This window comes from Acinonyx jubatus, chromosome C1 (genome assembly GCF_027475565.1).
Source record: "Acinonyx jubatus isolate Ajub_Pintada_27869175 chromosome C1, VMU_Ajub_asm_v1.0, whole genome shotgun sequence".
NCBI classification, from domain to species: domain Eukaryota; kingdom Metazoa; phylum Chordata; class Mammalia; order Carnivora; family Felidae; genus Acinonyx; species Acinonyx jubatus.
Window position 1 is genome coordinate 60463981 of NC_069381.1, and position 21769 is coordinate 60485749.

The following is a 21769-nucleotide window of genomic DNA, read 5'->3' on the forward strand; positions in this document are numbered from 1 at the left end:
ATTTGTTTTTAGCTATTAAGAAAAAGTAGTCATGAATATTCTTGTACATGTTTTTGGTGGACATATGCACTTATTTATCTTGGAAATACATCTGGCAGTACAATTTCTGGGTCATAGGATACACATATAATTGTTTCTGGTATTATAAAGCAATTTTCCAAAGTAGTTTTGCCAATTTATACTCCCACCACCAATATTGGCTTACAGAAACATGTCACTTCTTGACATCTTCAAACTTTTTAATTTTAGTCATTCTGCTAAGTATGTAGCAGTCCTCAATGGCAGGTATTTTTATACCAAGTAAGCAAATAAGATAAACTTTGAAAAACTGACAATTTATGTTTTGAGAACACAATGACTATTTCAAAAATACTCCCCATGAGAACAAACAAATGAATAAGCTATACATACCATTTACATTTCAGATGCAAAACCAAAGTATTTCCTATTGGGACTTTAAGAGGACAATACATAGTAACTCTTTTTCCTTAAGCAAAATGGCATGAGCGATAAGATCCATGTAAACAGAGACAGAGAAGAAACAACCATCTTTTTTGATATTGCTAAAGCTGTCTGGAGACTATAGCTCTAGATCTGTAACCATTGCCCCACCTTAATCAGACAGTTGCAGCCACTGGCATAGACCATCACAGGTCACCTTATGACACAAAAGCTGTCCTCCTATGTTGCCTGCATGAAAGCAAGCAGATCAAATACACCCTCACTGCAGAGTCAGCAGGCTTTGAAAAAGAAAAACAAAAAACAAAACCAAAAATCCCAAAAAACAAAAAATAAAAAAAAACAGAAGAAATGAAGAGGGAACATGTTCTTTCCTTTTCTCAAAATTAGGGGGGAATGGGCAGAAAGTGTCCAGGGGTACTAAGAGTATTAGTATAATGAGGTCTTACCATGTGGCTACACAAAGCCAGAGACTTTTCCCCCCCACTGGCCATTTCCTAAAAGGGCTGCTTCTTTGTTTCATAGCATTATTATTAACAGCACTATTTGCATTACCCAAATATGTTCTATGTGAACACCTCTTACAAGATGAGCCTGTTCAAGATAAAGTGTCATTTTTTTAAATTGGCAGACAGAGCATTATACCCACCCCTGTTTTTACAGAAGGTCAGAGGTTTCCTTGAAGAGATTTTTTGGCACCAAGGACACCAGACCCAGCTGCCTGGAAATGCAAGACTAAAAAGGGCAGGACTAAAGAACAGACTACTTAATGATGCAAGGGCTAGCACTTCAATCTCACTCAGTGTACAGTGAGTCTTCTCCCTCTAACATCGGAGAAGGATGTTTCCTACCTAAAATACGTGAAGACCCAAGAGTAAAGGCCTACAGCCATTTGGTGACCCTGGCAAATCTAGCCCACATAAACTGACCTTCCCATTACATTTTTATTCATTCTGATAATATCTGTCCTTTATTTACTTTTAATGTAATTAATTATATCATTGGATTTAGGTTTATCATTTGTTTTCTGTTTGTCCCTCCTGACTTTTTTCCCCTTATTTGCTATCTTCTTTTGAGTTAAATGACTATTTTTTTTTTTACAATTCCATTATAATTCACCTATTGGCTTTTTTGCTATACAACATTTGGATTATCTTTTCTTTAGTGTTGCTTTAGGGTTATACCATACAACTTTCACAGTCTACTTAGAGTTGATATTGCACTGCTTTAATATAAATTGTAAAATGCCATAAACATATCCATTTACCACCCCCCCACATCATTTATGCGATAGTTTTTACATGTATCACATTTATATATGCTCTAAACCACATAATACAAGCAATATATTTTATTTAAAAAAGTAACTAGAAAAATTATTTTATGTTTATCCCACAAAATTATAATTTCTAGTGTGTTGTAATCTTTTCTGAAGGTATATGTTTCTATCTAGACTGATATCCCTTTATAGAGAACTCCCTTTTAATACAGATATGTTGGCAATTAATTGTATTAAGTTTTGTTTATTTAAATATGCCTTATTACACTTTTACAGTTGAAGAATATTATCTCCAAATATAGGGTTTTTTTCTTTTAATACTTAAGATGCTCCACTCTCAAAATTAATTTGCTGTTCTCACGTCCATTGTTGCTAATGAGAAATACACGTTATCTGAAATTGTTGTCCCCTTTTTAATGTATACTTTTTCTCTAATTGCTTATGAGATTTTGTTTTGATCTTTATCTCAGTCTGACTATGATGTCATTTACTTTGTATTAATTCTGCTTTGAAGCCAATACATTGTGAATCTGTAAACTTATGACTTTTACTAAATTTGGGAAATTTTGGCAATTACTTTTTCAAATCATTTGTTCTGCTCCTTTTCTGACTCCTCCAAATGTGAGACTTCAATTGTTTGTAAATTAGAAATTTAATCGTACAGATAATGTATGCTCTGTTCGTGTATGTATTCTTCAGATTAGATAATGTGATCTGTATTTCTTTTGTTAAGCCTATGCAGGTATTTTTATTTTACTTACTTTTCAGATGTAGGATTTAAATGTATCCTTCTTGGAATACCTGAGTGGCTCAGTTGGTTGTGTCCAACTTTAGCTCAGGTCATGATCTCATGGTTTGTGGGTTTGAGCCCTGCATCAGGCTCTGTGTTGATAGCTCAGAACCTGGAGCCTGCTTTGAGTTCTGCTTCCCTCTCTCTCTCTGCCCCTAGCCCACTCACACTCTGTCTCTCTGTCAAAAGTAAATAAACATTAAATTGATCCTTCTTTACAATTTCTATTTATCTGCTAAGATTTCATATATGTTCACTTATTTCAAGAATAGTTGGCTTGTATCATTGAATATAGTAATAAAAGCTGCTTTAAAATGTTTTTCTCTTAAATTTGCCATGTAGGGATTGATGATATTAATTATCTTTTGTTTGAATTATAGGTTACATTTCATTATTCCTTAATAAATCCAGTAATTTGTGCTTATACCCTTGACATAGTGAAATTTATGTTGAAGAGGATCTGGATTTTTTTTTTTCTATTCCTCTATATAATGATGATTTGGTTTGTTTTGTTCAGCAGGCAATTAACTTAGCAGGACTGATATTAAAAACTTTATTTAGAGTCTCTATTTAGTTATTTTAACCTTTGGGCTGATTAGAGGCTTATGCATGCATATATCAGAGCTCAGTCAGAATAAAAACAACAAACATCTGAGAATTGTTTACTCAGTCTTTTTTGTCCCCAAAATGTGAAACTCCCTCCAATTTCTCTCTGATTTTTCTGTAGGAGGAATGGTCTATATAGAGCATTTGGTCATCTCTGGATGTTTCAAGGCAATAATATTTTTAATAGTTGATCTCATATATATGCAATTGTGAGCCATGTATCATGAAACTTTTAAAGAAAGCATTTCACACCAAAGGGATGAAACAAATGGATAAATAAAAAATGAATGAATGAACAAATAAATAAACAGTAAAATAAAATATAAAAAACTCAGAAAAAAACTGAAACAAGGCAATAAGAAGAAAACTTCCAAAATTTGTAATTAATATCTACAGAGTTATAAGAGAAGGTACTATGTTCAATCATTTTAACAAATGTTAACTGAAAGATAGTGACAAAACTGTTCTAAGTCAGTAAACAAAACAGACCAACAGTCTTCCCTCATTTGGGTTTGTATTCTAGTAGAGAAGGCAACCAAACACAAGATAAGTAATAAATTATATCATATATTAAGGGAATAGAATTACTATAGAGTACATAAAGCAAGAAGCTGAGACAATCTCAACATTTTAAATAGGGTAACCAGAGAAGACTTTACTGAAAGTGACATTTGAGCAAAGACTTGAAGGACATGAGGGAACAAGACATAGAGACATCTGGGGATGACTGCTCTAAACAGAATGAACATGGGGCGCCTGGGTGGCTCAGTTGGTTAAGTGTCAGAGTTCAGGTCAGGTCATGATCTCGTGGTTTGTGAGTTCGAGCCCGGTGTCAGGCTCTGTGCTGACAGCTCAGAGCCTGGAGCCTGCTTCAGATTCTGTGTCTCGCTCTCTCTCTGCCCCTCCCCTGCTCATGCTCTCTCTCTCTCTGTCTCAAAAATAAATAAAACATTTAAAAAAATAGAATAAACAAAAAAAAATGCAAACACCATTAGATAAGAGCTTGCATGGTGTTTTTAAATAAGATCAAGGAGTCTTGTTTGCATAGGGTGAGATGAGCAAAAAGGAAATGCAGTAGGAGAAGAGGACAGATAAGTAACGAGAAGCCAAATTATGTATGGTGTTGTAAGCCATTGTAAGGATTTGGCTTTTTATTCTGAAGAAGGTGAGGAATCATTAAAGGACTGTTAACACAGAAGTGACATGACATGACTAAGTTTTCAAAAGATTATTTTCAATGATATATTAAAAATAGACCTTAGAAGAATTGGTTGGAAGCAAAGGGACTATTGCAATAACCTAGGGAAGGAAAAAAATAATGGCTGGGCTCAGAGTGATAGCATTTGGTTTGTAAGAAGTTAGTTATACCTGTATACTCTGAAGATAACGTGAAAAGTATTTTGTCATAGTGTGAGTTGTGAAAGAAAGAGTAAAAACTGACTTCAAGGTATTTGGTCTGATCATCTGAAAGAACAGTGTTGCCACCAAGTAGAATGGAAAAGACTATAAGTAGAACATAGAACTTGTTTGGAGTTTGGAAAAAGAGCAGGCATTTAAATATTGTTCTAATTCAGTTTGAGATATCTAATAGACATTCTAATGGAGATGTAAAGAAGGAAGCCATATGTAAAATGTTTGGCGTTCAAATGAGAGGTCCAGCTTAGAGATATATGGCCAGAAAACCATAAGTGTAGAGGATATTTAAAGCCACGAAACGGAATGAGATCACCCATGAAATGAGTACAAATAGAAAAGAGAACAAAAAATTGAGCCTTTGGACACCACATTTAGATAATTTGAGAGATGAGGCAAAACCATTAGAGGAGATTGAGAAGAATCTGCCAGTGACTTGAGAGAATATACTAGAGAATGTGAGATTCTTAAAGCCAACTAAAGCAAGCTAATCAAGGAGGAGGGAATAAACATTCTGTCAAATCCTGGTGACAGGTCAATTAAGATGAAGGCTAGGAATTGACCATTGGGATCAGCAAAAAGCAGGCCATTGACGGCTTGACAAGAGCAATTGTAACAAGAGCACAAAGTGGCTTATTAGCAAGAAAGGCCTGATTTGCAAAGGTTTAAGAGAAAATGGAGTCATGAATATGGACAAATTTTCTAAGATGTTTCCTATAATGACAGTGAAAGTGAATAGTCTCCTGGAGGAGAAAGGAAGAGATTTTAAGATGTGATATATTATCATGTGATAATATGTTAAGAATGATGCTGTGGAGAATGAAAAGATGATAAAGGGAAAAGATGTGAGAATTGCTGGAATGATGTCTTTGAGTAAGTGAGAGGATCTGGAGTCTTTGAAAGAAGCATGGGTGATTCATCTATAGTAACAGGTAGGAGGCAAAATAGATGGGTCCAGATTGTGGTATCTGAGTAAATGTGCTAAGTAAGAGCTTGTAAAAATTCTTTTCTTATTTTTCTATTTTCCTCAGTGAAATGGGAAACTGTCTTCAGTTGATCATAAGTATAGGAAAGACACTGTTGGACTTCATAGCTGAATTCATCATCCAGAAGAAAAAGTAAATGGATTAGGATATATCTAGTGCATTTGCAGGGCAGTAGTAAGTACCTGGTAGTAAATAAGAGGCATTAAAAAAGGAATATTCAGAAAATGAAAGGAAATTCTAAGACATTAACATGATATAATAGCAAAAGAAAATATTCAATTGGAGGGCTGAAAAGAAAATTGAGGATATTTCCCCAAATTTGAAACAAATAACTAGTTACAAAATGGAATAAAAATATGTGAAATGTAGGAAATCAATAAATTATTAACATCTAAATAATAGAAGGTCCATACAGAAAGAAGTGAGAAAACATAGAGAAGGGAATTATTAAAGAATAAATAATATAAGAACATTTCTCAGAGATGAAAGAAATTATTTCCATACTTGAAAAGCACAACAAGGAAGAAGAGGGAGAAAAAAAAAAAAGAGCCATACCAAGTTTCTATTGCTACAACACAAAAATTCAACATTGGAAGCCAAAGGGCAAAGGAACGATTTCTTCAAAATTCTAAAGGGACTTAATTCTCAATTTAGAATTATTTACTCAGTCAAGGTGTCCATTGAATGTGAGTTAGCAATAAAAACATTTTCAGACTTCAGAAAAATTACTTCCCATGACCCCTTTCTCAAGAATGTACTAAAATATTTGTTCAACAAAAATGAAGGAGTTATCAAAAAAGAAAGACTTTGGATAGTTCACAGGACATCCACTGCAGGCAAAGGGTATCATCCAGATAATAAATAGTGAAAAGAGATCCCAGTTTGAATGCATATATTAAGCAATTCAGACTGGAGGAGGCAGGGAGCCCTAGCAATAATGATTCAAGAAAAACACAAAACCTGTAGAGTTCCTGATGTGCGTGAACAACAGGGTCTCAACAGGAAAACAACACCAAATATCTCACCTGATTTCCTGAATTGTCTCTTAACTCTTCTTTCTGTTCTACACTGCTCTCCTCTGCCCCAACATCAAAGGAAAAAAAAATTGTCCCCACTGTATTCAACACAGCAGTCAAGATACTTTTAAAGCAGAGATGAGGGTGACTGGGTGACTTGGTCAGTTGAGCAACCAATGCTTGATTTTAGTTCAGGTCATGGTCTCAGGGTTGTGGGATGGAGTCCTGTGTTCTTTCTCTTCTTCTACCTTTCTCCCCTATTCCCATGCACTCTCTTTCAAAATAAATAAATAAATAAATAAATAAATAAATAAATAAATAAATAAATAAAAAAAAAAATAAAAACTTTTTCTCCCTCAGAAAAAAAGTCAAAGTCTTAAGTCGACCCCATTTCCTCTCTAAATGCCTCCTACCATTTACCTAATTTCCTCAGTTCTTGCCACAGGTTTCTCCAATATGTCAGGCATGCTTTCATATTGGTACAGTAAAACCTTGGTGTGTGAGCATAATTCATTCTGAAAACATGCTTGTAATCCAAAGCACTTGTATATCAAAGCAAATTTCAAGAACTCTTTGTTCACTTGTGATCATGTGACATTCAGCATCATGTACTACTTGTATTGCAAGACATTGCTCATTTATCAAGTTAAAATTTATTAGAAATGTTTGCTTGCTTTGCACAACATTCACAGAACAAGTTACTTGCAATCCAAGGTTTTACTGTACCTTACAATGACTACACTCAGCCCTTACCTCTTTTAATGTATTCTCAAAGGTTACCTTTCCAAAGAGATCTGCCCTCATTTAATGATGAAATCTGCATTATACCCATCCTATTCCACCTTATCTTTTCTTTCATAGCTTCTAGCCCTTCTAATATTATAGATAGCACATTTATACATTATAATATTGTATATTACCTGTCTCAAGAATCATAATGTGAGCTCAAAATGGTCAGGGATTGTTTTATGGGATATTGTTATATCTTAGATTCTTAGGTTGGTACGTAGCAATCTAGTAGGCAGGCAGAGAATATTTCTTAGAGATTTATGTTTCTGTGAGAGTTTAAGAATTAATTAACAAAAATTCTTATGAAATTAAACAAAGGAAAAAAGTCTCAGCTATTAATTCCAAGAAAACCAAAAGTTTGCCAAGAAATAAAATAAAATCTTAAGTCTATACCAGACCCAGCTGTAAAAATATTTACATAGTATTAATAATGTAAGCTTTATATATTGCTGTGAGCAAAATTGGTGATATAAACTTAATAGGAAAAAAGATGAAGGTATAGTGTGTGCGTGTGCTTGTATCAATGTGTGTGTATCTGTAATAAGAAAGAAGAAAACTAAATCTTCCTTTCTCACTGTAGGAAGAAACAGATAATAAATACCTAACTAAAAAATGAATATTTCAAAAATTCCAAAAAAAATGTTTTGATAAAAATTATTGTCAGAGATTTATTCTGGAGTGTGAAAATTGGGGAAGTTGAGGCAGGAAGTCATTGTTTTCTCATAATGATACTTACAGATAATTTCTAAAACTGTGTACCTGAATTATCTCACACCTATTAGGAGAGCTACCATTAAGAAGACTAAAAAGAACAAATGTTGGCCAGAGTATGAAGAAATTAGAACCCTTGTGTACTGTTTGTGGGAATGTAAATGGTACAGCAATTGTGGAAAACAGTATAGGGGTTTCACAAAAAGCTTAACAAAGATTTACTGTGTAATCTAGGAATTCTATTTCCAAGTATATATCCAAAAGAACTGAAAGTAGAGTCTTGAAGAGATATTTGTACTACAACCATGTTCATAGCAGCAATATTCACAATACGCAAAATATGGAATCAATACAAATGTCCACCCATAGATGAATGGAAAAGTAAAAATGTAGCATATATATGCAGTGGAAGATCCTTCATATATATGAAGGATCTTCTGACAAATGGTACAACATGGATGAACCTTGAGGGATATTACACTATGGGAAATAAGCCAGACATGAAAAGATAAATACTATATGAAGTACCTAGAATAGTCAAAATTGTAGAGACAGAAAGCAGAATGGTGGTTGCCAGGGACTGAAGAGAGGGGAGAGGGGTGTTAATGCTTAGTGAATACAGAGCTTCAGTTTTCCAAGATGGAAAGGGTTGGAGATGATTGGTGGTGATGGTTGTACCATAATAAATGCATTGAATACAACTGAAGTGTATACTTAAAAATGGCTAAGACGGTAAATTTTGTTATGCATATTTTACTACAAAAGAAATTTGAGGGGAAAAAACTGTACCTTTGATTTTTTTAAATAAATGAATAAATATTTTTAAATGCAATTTATTATTTTGCTACTTTTCCCAGTCATGACCATAAACTGTGTTTAGTCAACACATGTGGATCAAAATCACAAAGTTATTTTATTTTTAATGTTTATTTATTTATTTTTTTACAGAGAGACAGAGACAGAGACAGAATGTGAGCAGGAGGGGCAGAGAGAAAGGAAGACAAGAGAATCCAAAGCAGGCTCCAGGCTCTGAGCTGTCAGCACAGAGCCCAACGTGGGGTTCAAACCCACAAACTGCAAGATCATGACCTGAGCCAAAGTCGGACACTCAACCGACTGAGCAACCCAGGCGTCCCAAAATCACAAATAAAATCATTATTTTAAATGTCTTCTTTATTTTGAGATCCAAAGTATGACAAACTAGTATCATCATTTTGTAATACAAAATCTGATCCAATTATTTAATCATATCAAACTTCAAAAGCTATGTAAGAGGCTGCAAAAAAGGTAAAGAAAATCATATTTTATTCATTTGATTAATGGTTTAAATTATAGTTTATGAGAACATATAAATATAATCATACATGTCTAATTTACATGAAATTTGCCCTAGTTATTATGCACCTAATTCATGTCTCTTACATGGGACTGGTGGGTTTATAATTCTTTAGCTGCATAAGGGGATGTAGGATCCTTACGAGTGTAAATCTGTTTTAGAATGAGTTTCAAATTTTACCCTGTCACTCAAAGGAAAAAAAAATAAAATATGGCAATTCCAAGAAGATAGGATTCCAGGACATTAAAAATCTGCAACAAAATTAGCTTGTGAAAGATAATGGAAAGGAGGAAAACTCAAAAATAAATAATCAGCATAATGTTGGAATCTGCCTGTAAAGTATTTTGTAAATATACTGCTTAGCTTCAAATTTGAATCTACTAAGTGAGCTGAAGTGTGAAAAAGAAGTGCCCTTTGCAAGTTACTAGCGGCCTGATTACAACAAGTTTACCATCTCAATGCTCAAAATGCCTTACAGGTATTCACCTGGCTTGTGGATACAGGTGAATGTATTAGTTAAACTAAAGATTCTTTTCTAATCTTAATTTTATTTTCTTTGAACTAGGTTCATGGAGACATTTTTTTCAGTTAACTTTTTTTTTCTTTTTTAAATGTTTTATTTATTTTTGAGAGAGAGACAGAGTGCAAGCAGGGGAGAGGCAGAGAGACAGGGAGACACAGACTCTGAAGCAGGCTCCAGGCTCTGAGCTGTCAGCACAGAGCCTGACACGGGGTTTGAACCCACAAACTGTGAGATCATGACCTGAGCCAAAGTTGGTCACTTAACCAACTGAGCCACCAGGTGTCCCTCAGTTAACTTTAATCATAAATCATAAATCTTACTACCAGTAAGAATACGTTATATTTAACTTATATTTGAAAAGTCAGCTATCATATATCCTTCTCTGCCTTAAAAGCAACACAAGATCACACGATTTTATTTTATTTGACTTGCTCTCGATTTATCACTTCTCTGGCTACCAGTGGAACACAGCTTATAGCATGTTGTTCACATAAACTATGATAAACATCTGCCAAAAAAAATCCCTACTTTCATAAAGACTTCTCTCCTCAGTGAGAGCTCTTCCATTCCTCATTTGCTTATTTCAGAGGGTATTGCTTTTTAACTCATGCACCTGTTATCCAAGTTTAGTTGCAGTCACATGTGAAATTTGACTCTGGTTCACAGTACAGCAAAAATACAATATGCATTCTTATTCATTCAGCATAATTGTACTTAGCAATCATTACATGCAAAGCTCTGTGGTAGATAAGAAGAGTATCATATGTTACATGAAGTTTCAGTATAAATAATGATATATTTTCCCCAAAATGAAATGGATCTACCTTAGAAGTAATTAGTTTCCCGTCACCAAGTGTCATACATTGGCTAGATCACTAATTTTCACAGTCAGAGATGACTAATTTTTCTGGGCCATAATATATGGGAGAGAAGAATCACAGACAGAATGAGGTAGAATACTGTTTAGTAAAGAATTTAACCTTGGCTTTTTGGAGGCAGTCTCTAAGCCCTTGAATGTCATGTCTGATAGGAGTGTTTTCTATGCCTAGAAGCCCTGGATCATGCCAGATGGTGTAACAATGTGATTTAGGGTGGAGCATGGCCACTGTCTTTGTGTCTAGTGAATTTTCTGAGTGCACTATTCCATCAGCCACTTGGAATAATCTGACCAATGGAGGCTGGAATCAAACCCATTCAGTTTGTCTCATAGACCGTGTAAATAATGCTGCAGACAGTGCTCCAAGCTTCAGAATGAGGCCAACCTGTAGTACTAAACTCAAATATGCCTTCCAAGTTCCCAGACCCCTCCAGCTTAACAAATCCCATAAAATATCAGGGTCTAACTTAGAAAAGCAGTGGGTTTTCCCTTAAGTTAGTGTATTAACCTTTCTAAGGTTTGTATATTAACCTCTTCACTTGGCCCAAAGCATCAATGCAGGTACAACATAATGTGTTAGCTGTTGCAGAATCTACTTAGCCTAGTAAGAAAGATATCTAAGGCATGTCTATCATTCATCATAACCTTAGCCAGTGATTTGATGCTGACTTGAATGTCCACTGAGGTGATGTAAAATGATCATGTCAGCTAAATGCAGGGACAAATTTCATCACACTTTTCCTAATTGGAGAACCCACACTGGGTAAAGAAATAACTGTCAGGTGTGTGTGTGTGTATGTATACACACACACACACACATATATACACATACATACATACACACACATGGTATATATGAGCTACTTACTCCTCTAGAAACTCCCACAATCATCAAGAATATACTTCCCAGTAAGTTTAAGCGGAATGGTAATCAAAGTACTGGTCAAGTTAGGTCATCTGGTGGAGGATTGTCAACCCAGAGATTGTTTCAATTTAAGATGCTTGCAAGTTTGAGAGAGCTAACAGGTCATTTTACTTCATTACAAAGGTTGAGGGCAAATGCACTTTTGGAAGTCAGATAAGCATTAATGATCCTCTCTCCATCATGTTTCTGAGGAGCTGAGAGACCTTCCCTCCTCAGATATTGAGTGTACTCTTGCACCACAAAATCAGTGTGTTCTTTTCCAGTAGCTATAATTTCATTATTTTCCAGTAGCTCCCTACTGACACTAAGAAATTTTGTTCAGAAGAATCAGGTGCAAGAGAGGCAAGGCCATTTTTATAAAACTCAACCCAAATCAGGGAGCCTGGGTAGCTGTCGGTTGACCATCAGACTTCGGCTCTCAGGTCACGATCTTGTGGTCTGTGGGTTCATGCCCCGCATCGGGCTCTGTGCTGAAAGTTCAGAGCCTGGAGCCTGCTTTGAATTCTGTGTCTCCCTCTCTCTCTGCCCTCCCCTGCTTATACTCTTTCTCTCAAAATGAAACATTTAAAATTAATTAATTAATTAAATAAAACTCAACCAAAGTTAAGTTTGAAGCCCATATTCCCCTTTTATTAGGCTGTCACCTGGAAAGTGTACGAGCAGGCTGGCCTAGTGTTTCCTTAAGGTACTATATATATATATATATATATATATATATATATATATACACACACACACACACACACACCATATATATATATATATATATACACACCATACACACACACACACACACACACACACACACACCATATGTATATATATACCCAGAAATAATCAGAGTGAAATCCTGAATGTTCACCACCTTAATAAATGCTTTTAAGTATTATTAGTTTATTTTCTTCTAACTCAATTTCACTTGGCTAACTTTGTTTCAAATTATATCTCCACCTGAAGTTCTTTTAGTCCTTTGGACCAGATTAAGTGGTTTTCTCCTCTTTCCATGAAGTATTTGTCACAATGTATAAATTTGCTACCTAGACCTCAATGCACTCCAGTCTGTAGGCTTACCTTGTATCTTACTCAACAGTATATCTGCAGCATTAGGATTTGACACATTTTTGAATCTCAATAAGTAAGTGTAAAATAAATGGACTAAACAATAGAAAAAAATAAAATGTTTGTAAGATACTTTCAAATTTTTAATAAAATTTCAAGGGGGAGCAGCTATGTTTTAGCAGTCTCACTAATTCTATGTATGTTCATACAGTTTTATATGCATTGTTTGTAATAACAAACATTAGTAATTACATGTTTAACAGTGGGGGAACTGTTGAATAAATTGTGAGGCGTCCATGTCATAGAACATTATGTAGCCACTACAAAGAATAAGTTGTATCTCTGTATATTGAAATAATGTATTGCCACTATATTAAATGAAAAGACCAAGTTACAGATTATTATGTATAGCACAATCCCCAGTTATTAAAAAAACAAAATGCACACTTGCAGATAGTTCGGTAAAGAGATGAAGACAAAATGAGGGAGAGCCAGATAGAGAAACACAGGTAAATCTGAGGAAATGGCAGGAATGCTATAACCATTTCTAGAGAGGGTAATTTCCTAGGACTGTGAAAGGTGAAATGAAATGGGGGTCACTATGTCAAGCGCTTTTAAAAAGGAGCTGGTAGGCCAGCGAGGAGATAGTCTTTAGGCACATCCCCTGCAGGTGAAACCATTAATCTTTTTTTATTTATTTCAGAAAGAGAGAGAGAGAGAGCACACTAGCAGGGGAGATGGGGCAGAGGGAGAAAGAAAGAACCCTAAGCAGGCTCCATAGTCCGTGAGAAGCCCAATACAGGACTCCATCCCACTACCCTGAGATCATGACCCGAGCCGAAACCAACTGACTGAGCCACCCGGGCGCCCGGAAACCATTAACTTTTGAAGTGGGCCAACCAAAAATATTCCAAGGACTCTACACGAACATCTGCAGCTTCCTACAGCAACAGACTTGTGCTTACTGAGAAGCTCAGCAAATGGTTATATTTAGTCAAGATTAGTTTTCTGCCACCAACACCAATTAAAATTCTTTGCAAACAAGGTATAAAAACATTTCCCTTTGTCTTTAAAAACCTCTGACTTTTGTTTCCTAGTGGGACACAATTTGGGCTGCCACCTAAATCTCTCCTTCCTAAATTGCAATTCTAAGACCCCATATAAATGCTTTTGTTTTACTTTAGCTCTGCCTGTTTTCTGGGTGGAAAAGGTGAACTGGAGTTTGCGGGCAGGGGTGGGAAGGGGGGGGACGCCTGTACTTATTTATATCATGAAAAAAAAAGTGTTGGAAAGAAAGGTAGTTTCTTATTCCTATTTTTCGAATAGTTTAAATGCTAGATTTATCAGGAGGAAATTCAACAAAATATGAACAGTGTTATTTTTGTGAAGTTGGATTGAAGATAATTTATCTTATGATTTATATCCATCTGTATTTTTTTAACTTGCCCTAAAATGGGCTTACACATTAAGTGAATATCATATAAGAAGTTTTCTTGGCAAAACCTGGGAAAGTAGATTATTGCTAGATCTGAATGTGGTGTGATTATATCTTCCACCTCATTCATCTTTAAAATAAATGGATTGTGATACTGGTCATAAGTTTGTGTTTAATTGTCACTTCTGCATGTTTCTGGCACTGAAATCAAAAGGGACATAATGAAGAAAAAATTTATATCATCTGTAGTAATAATTAGAAAAATGTCTCTCTGATTTTATCTGCCACCGAGGGTAGACATAATGTTTCTATTTTAGGGATCTAAAAAAACTGTGTGAAAACTCTATTGTTTATCCCCACAGTGCCTGGGCTAGTGTTAGGTAGGCGCACATAGGTTTAATAAAAGTTTATTGAACATCAGAATAATTGAATAACTATAAAACCCAAATCAATTAAAAAGAAAGAAGAAGTTTGATTCCCCGAGGGAGTCTTTTTCTGACAAAATTTTACAGCCCAAGGGAAATATCCATGTTGGAGTTGAACTCTCTGTGGCTGGAACTGCATGGGGTGTCGTGATAAATATGTTTCCGTAAGGTTGCCTTTGTCTAACTGTTAGCGACACACCAGGTGGCTGCGAGTGTAGAAAAATATTTAGTTCTTTAAACATTTCAGTCAATGCAGTAGTTATTTAAACAGTGACAAATAGCAAACATTTCTCCATAGTTTATAGCCTTTTTCTTAATAGGTTTTCCAGTGGGAATGAGAGCTCCTATTTAGTCAACATTTAGTTAATGCTATTTTTCTAATTATCCAATATGACTAATTTAAAATGTCTTAACTTTTAATCAAATTATCTTTTCACCACAGCGTGACTATTTTTTCAAATGCATAGCTTCCTATTTCTCAGTATACTCAACGGATCAAAAACAGTTTTCCTTTAGATTGTGAATTCAGCCTACTTATTGATGATTGTGTTCTGGCCAAAACCTATACTAAAATAACCTTGTTTTCTAACGCTTTCCAATTAGATACTCTTAATACCTGCAAAACATTAACATCTTTGTGTTTGTCAACCCCTTTGACCTTTGCTTTTCTCACACATCCATTCTAAAAATAAATCTTAATCTCTATTTGTTAAAATCTACCCAGTCTGTAAAGTCTAGTCACAGGCCACTTGTCCAGGGAACTTAATTGTTTCTTCTTACTCAGAAGTAGGTTTTCTGTACTTTGAAAATTCATCTTGTATTTATATTTGAATATGGTTTTATATTTTGCAACCTGTTTTCATCTATTGATTTCTTCTAATTCCTCTACCATTTTTGATATTCACTTATTTATTCAATAAGCATTAACTGAGTGCATTCTATATGGCAAGTGCCATTTCTGAGCACTGAAAAAGTCACAGCACACATGCAGGTGCCTCTGTTTTTAAGTTTTACATCTTAGTGTATTCAAACTTATGCTAAAATTACTCTGTCTTCCAATACTAGACTGAAAACATCTTGAGGAAAGACACTTAGTCATATTTATTCCTAGATACTTCTTTACTCATGAGAGTGTGATCTACAGAATATGCATTACAATATCTTTTTGATGAATGGATAAATTTTACTTATATAATTTTTATCCTTTACCAAATATATTGGAATATATTATCTCTTTTGACCTCATTGTAACTGTATATATATATATATATATGTATATATATATACACAATTATATATTGTATTATATATAATTGTGTATATATATATACATATATATATATATATAATTAACTCTATTTGAATGATCTTACTTAAATTCCAGTACTCATTCATTTATACCTCAAAGTATATAGAAAATTTCCTACGATTTCTATAAAACTCTGTAATTCAGTGGTCCAAGAAATCAGAAGTAGTATAGACCAAATATCATGACCATATTTTTCTCCCTAAATAGAAAACGTAAGAAGTCTGAGATAATAAAAACTATTTGGAAATAGGAATCAACACCAAATAACTAGGCATGTTCAAAGCATTTATCACAATAAAGGTCATGGACAAACATGGAAAGAGGAACTGCTGAGATAGATGTCTAGTATGATAAAGCACTCAATAAGTATATAATCACTATTATTACAAATATTTGACCTTGCAATTATAGAAAACATAGAGTAGCAACATTCTGTCTTTTATAACTATATTTAAAAATTTCAATGATTGAAGAATACATCCAGTGCAAAAATATGAAATTCAGTCACTGAGTTAGTTCACATATATAGGAACCTAGTATAGCTTCCTGAGGTTACAGAGTAAGTCTCAGTTTTCTATATAACCCTAGCTTTTATGACCTATACTCTCTCGATTACTGTTCTTGGTGCCTCGCATTTACTTCGATCTCCTAAGCCAGTCCTTCCAACCTTCACATGACCACCAAAAGTTGAAGTTCCTCAAAGGTTCTGTGCCAAACCCCTTATCTTATGATTTATTTTTCTGCAAAGGTGATTATGGCCACTCCCCTAACTATAAACATACAGTGGTATGTTCAAAATTGCCAGCTTACCAACTCTAGTATTGGTTCATTTTCTGAGCCCTAACTTGCAGAATGACTTAGGAACCAACTAACAAAAAAAAAAAAAATTCCAATGATCATTTTCCCAAAACCCCCCTAAGGCCCATTCTGAGAGATAGTCTGAATACACCAAGTCATATTTGTCATGTAGGCAATTTTAAGACTTTGGTCTTGTTTCTTCAAGTGCAATGATGAAGGCAGAACAATGATATGATATACCTTACATTTTGAACCACTCATTTTGGCTGCTTTGGTGAGAAGAGAATATATATGTGTCAGGGGGTAGGAGGGTAGAGAGGGTTCAAGAAAGTAATTAAAGACAATCTAGTACTCTGGCCATTATCCAGGAAAGAGCTGATTGTTGATGATGACCACAGTGATAATAGTGAGGTGAAAGAGGTACTCTAATTCTAAATATATCAGAGGTTGAATGGACATGGTTTGCTGATGTGAACACTACAAAAGGAGAGTATGAATGAATCTAAATTCTTCACCTATGTATCTAGAAATTTGGAAATGTCATTTACTGAGATGGGGAAATCTGCAGAAAAAGTATCTGAGCGGGGTGGGAGGGCAAAAATTGGGTTCCACTTTGTACTTGTTAGGTTTTAGGTCCCTATTAGATATTCAAGAAACAGATGTGTAACAGACAGTTGGATGTGTGACTCTAGAGTTTAAGAGAGAAGTTCAAAGTGGAGATACAGATTTGGGAGTCATCAGATGGGTTTTAAAGCCATGAGATTTGATGAACTACCCTTTCAAGTGGGGGTAGAGAAGATAAGTGGATCTGAATTCTTTGTGACTCAGTCCCTGACATCTCTCACAACAAACATAGATCAGACTATGATCATAGTCTGAAAATCAGATCATAGTTCAATGTTTCAGTACATATTTCTCTCATTTATCAGACTATGAGCTCCTTAAAGCTTGAAATCATATATTTATTTATTACTCTCTACATCAACTACATCTATTTCTTGAACACATTACATGCCCAGTAATTATTGAGTTAAACTGAATTGGAAAATGTTCTTATAGCAATTCAGTTGATACTCACCCCAATCACCTGATTCATCCATGCCTCAGCTGTTGCAGTGTTGGTTGCTAATGGTTCACATCTTCACTTTTCTTTGGAGGCTTGTCCTTGGGTAAAAAGAACTATTCAGGGAGATGCCTGGGATATTATGCCCCACTCCCTAGCAAGGCCCTCCAGCAGCCAATGGTTAACTGATGGAGCTCATAACAGCCCAGCACCTCAGTCTCTGGTACCAGAGCTCCCATTAGGATAAGGCCTGGGTCACGTTTCTCTTGAAACCACATCTTTGTATAGTTTCTTCCTCTTCCCTATCACTCAGATTTCTCTTGAAAGCCTTCCTTCTGTGAATCACTTTCACAGAGATTTCTGCAACAGACCTTACTTTTAAATTACTGAATCTAAAATAATATCCATAGATACAGACATCTTGACCCTCAAAACATTTCTCTAATCTAAGTGCATTGGTCTACAATCTTTAAATTATTCAACCTTTCTAGTTTTGGGGGTGGAATGGAGAAGGGTTTTATGCTGTATATTCTCCTCAGGCTTTCCTATGTAAATGGGACACCAAGTCATCACTTTTTCTCACCATCTACCCTCCCACCAAAATTCTATGCACTTTTCCTTTTTACAAGGTAGGCTTAGTTGAACATACGGACATGTATATTGTCTAAATTATAGTAAGGATTCTATACAAAGAGTTCAGAAAACCTTTGTAATGTTTCAAAACTCTGGTGTTTAAAATTTTTTTAAAAAAATTAATATTTATTTTAGAGAGAGAGAGAGAGACAAAGAGTGAGCTGGGGAGGAACAGAGAGAGAGGGAGACACAGAATCCAAAGCAGGATCCAGGCTCTGAGCTGTCAGCACAGAGTCCAACACAGGGCTTGAACCCACAAACTGTGAGATCATGACCTGAGTTGAAGTCGGACACTTAACCGATGGAGCCACCCAGGTGTCCTATTTTTAAAATATTTTTAATATTTATTTATTTTTGAAAGAGAGAGACAGAGCACAAGTTGGGGAGGGGCAGAGAGAGAGAGAGAGAGACATGCAGAATCTGAAGCAGGCTCCATGCTCTGAGCTGTCAGCACAAAGCTGGACACGGGGCTCCAACTCACGAACTGTGAGATCATGACCTGAACCGAAGTCAGATGCTTAACTGACTGAGCCACCCAGGCGCCCCTAAAATTTTAATGTGTTATTTTAATAAATATTTATTTTGGTAAACAAAGTCAATATCCTATGCTCCAACCCCATGGTTTTATGTTTTGTTTTTCTCTTAGTAAATCATGGATTAATATGCTCTGTCCACTTGCCCATCTGTTCACGTGCATGTAATCTACAACATTTGCCTCTCACTGCTTATAGGACCACAGAAAATATCAGGCCCAGGTCTCTCTTTTTGGGGAGTGTAGTAAAGAAGTATGGAAAGTAAGAGAGAGAGAGAGAGAGAGAGAGAGAGAGAGAGAGAGAGAGAGGAAGAGAGGAGAGGAGAGGAGAGGAAAGAAAAAGGTCTGAGGGAGAGAAGATGAGAATGAAAGATGCCTGGAAAGCTGACATCTGAGGAAACTGAGGCATGATATCTAATTGGTGGACTATAGGAAACTTCTTTCCTTCACTCAGGGAACTCCTCTTTGTTCAAGAGAATTGTAAGAACTGGAAAGTATCTCCTTTGGCAATGTTAATATACCATATCATAAGTTAAATGAAAGAAAACTAGAAGAGACAGCTCACATTGTTAGAAGACTGTGGAGATGGTGACTTAGCGAGGATGGAATGTAAATGCTTTCATATTGTTAAAAGTTAGATCTAAAGAAAGACCCCACTGGTAAATCTAACAGTGTTAATGATTTTGCAGAGACAGCTTGTCTGGCCCTGGACCTTATATGGCATCGTGCTGTGGCTAGTTGGAGCAGGAAGCTCTTTTTCATTAGTGTCTTTACTCTCTACTCTGCTAATGTAAAGGTAAATCTATTTTTATCTTCTCAGCTATATCTATTGATATTCAATGACACACAGCTCACCTATCAGTACAACTAAAGATATTGCTGTTTTCAAGATTATTGGTTTTCTTTTTTTTTTTAATCTACACTGAATAACGACATCATCACAATAATCATATGCTATTTTAATGATGGTGTGAATTTATTGGCAGTTTCCCCTTCAGGTGGGAGAACTCGAAGTGAAGCTCTCTGCCCAGAAGATAAAATAACAAGCTTTTCTCTCTATTGCTGTGTATGTAGGTGTTCTGAAGGTGACATGCTGAGAGAACCTGCTCTTTCCTAAAGCAAATGTTAGAAGTTTCAGGAAAAGCTCCCGTGTCCTTAGAAATCTCAGCTTCTCTAATAAGGGAGGTGAGGGATGTAAAGAGAAGGGCATCAGCAGCCCCTTGGGAACAATATGTTTCCTCATAGAGAACTAGTCATTTGCACCAGGATTCTTTTCCTTCTTTTAACACTTATGACACACTCAGGTTTCCAAGAAATACAACATATGGCATACTTCATAAAAATACCCATTACTATTTCTGTACAGAGTTCTGTCTTAGGAACTCCTCTAGGAACTAGGATGACAATTTAGGAGGAAACCTAAAGGTCCTTTTTCTCCATTAATTCTAGAGCTGACCTAAGTTGCAAGGTCCTTTTAGCCTCACCAGCTTTCAAATTATTCAAAACTAGAGGTACTGCTGAATCCACTTAATCCTGTAAGAGAAAAATAATGACCTTGGAATATAGACACACCTAAGGCTAAGTTCTTCACATCTCCACAAGTTCTTCTGATGTTCAGCTTCACTAAGTGAGTATCCATGAAGGCAGAAGACAAAGGACATGTGACCCAGGAGTCAAGGGGGGTGGTTCTGCTCAAGTCTTCAGTAATATTTATTGAGTGCCTACAATGTCTCAGGCACTGTGTCAAGTATTTTATATGTACTAACTTATTTAATCCTCACCTATTCTGATATAGGTAGTATCATTATCATCACTTATGTAAGGTGAACAGAAAGACTCAGAGGGGATACACATAACTGGCCCAGAAACACACAGATAGTAAATGATAGAGCTGGGTTCAAATCCAGAGAGCCTGGCACCAGAGACTTTGTGCTCAACTGCACATTTGAGATAAAAGTTATTAGTCCTCTAACGTGGAAAATATTTCTATCAAGTCTTATCTTTTATCTTAAAAACTAATGCAGGTTTTGCATGTGATCTTTTTGTTGTTGTTTTGATAAAAAAAATACTTTATTTCTTACCTGACTTTTTGGTTAACAGATAAGATGCTATTGCATTTTTAAAAATCAATTTCCAAAATTTGCTAAATTGAAGAATGTGGACACTGCATATCAAACTTTCTGATTGTTGCACATAAGTACATGAAAATTAAAGGTGGAAAATGAAGATCACTGATAGAAGAACAAATGAATAAATATTCATATTCTGTGGTCTTTAACTCTGCATTCCTAGGAACTGGATCTGGTGTCATATAAGAAGCACAGCAAGGTCATTCTCCCCTGATTGAAATCTTTCTGTGTTTTCCTATTGCCTCAAATTTAAAGTCCCTACTATGAAAAATACAACCCTTCATAATCAACTCCTGGATAATTCTTCAGATTTATCTAACTCTAGTCATACCTCACTTCACCCCCAAACCCATACACTAGTTCCAATTGTTTGCTAAACTCCTGCTCATATCCAGAGAACTTTTTGTAGCTCTATGGTTTAATTACTCTTCATCCTTGAACTTCAATTTAGACACTATCTCTTTGGGGGCACCTGGATGACTCAGTTGATTAGGCATCCGACTCTTGATATTGGCTCAGGTTGTGATCTTACAGTGGTGAGATCTGCCCCAAATCAGGCTCCATGTGGAGCCTGTTTGTGATTCTCTCTCTCCCTCTCTCTCTCTCTCTCTCTCTATCTCTGCCCCTCCCCTGCTTGCACTCTGTCACTCTCAAAATAAATAAATAAACATTAAAA

General features: G+C 35.5%; 1 long non-coding RNA gene across 1 annotated transcript in view; it reads right to left on the reverse strand.

Annotated features, from left to right (window-relative positions):
- LOC128313892 (uncharacterized) overlaps nucleotides 1-21769 on the reverse strand; it is a 102543-nt gene that overhangs the window by 75088 nt on the left and 5686 nt on the right. Inside the window, exon 2 of the long non-coding RNA XR_008294968.1 lies at nucleotides 17815-17900. This is a non-coding gene — a long non-coding RNA (uncharacterized LOC128313892). The remainder of the gene's footprint in view (nucleotides 1-17814; nucleotides 17901-21769) is intronic.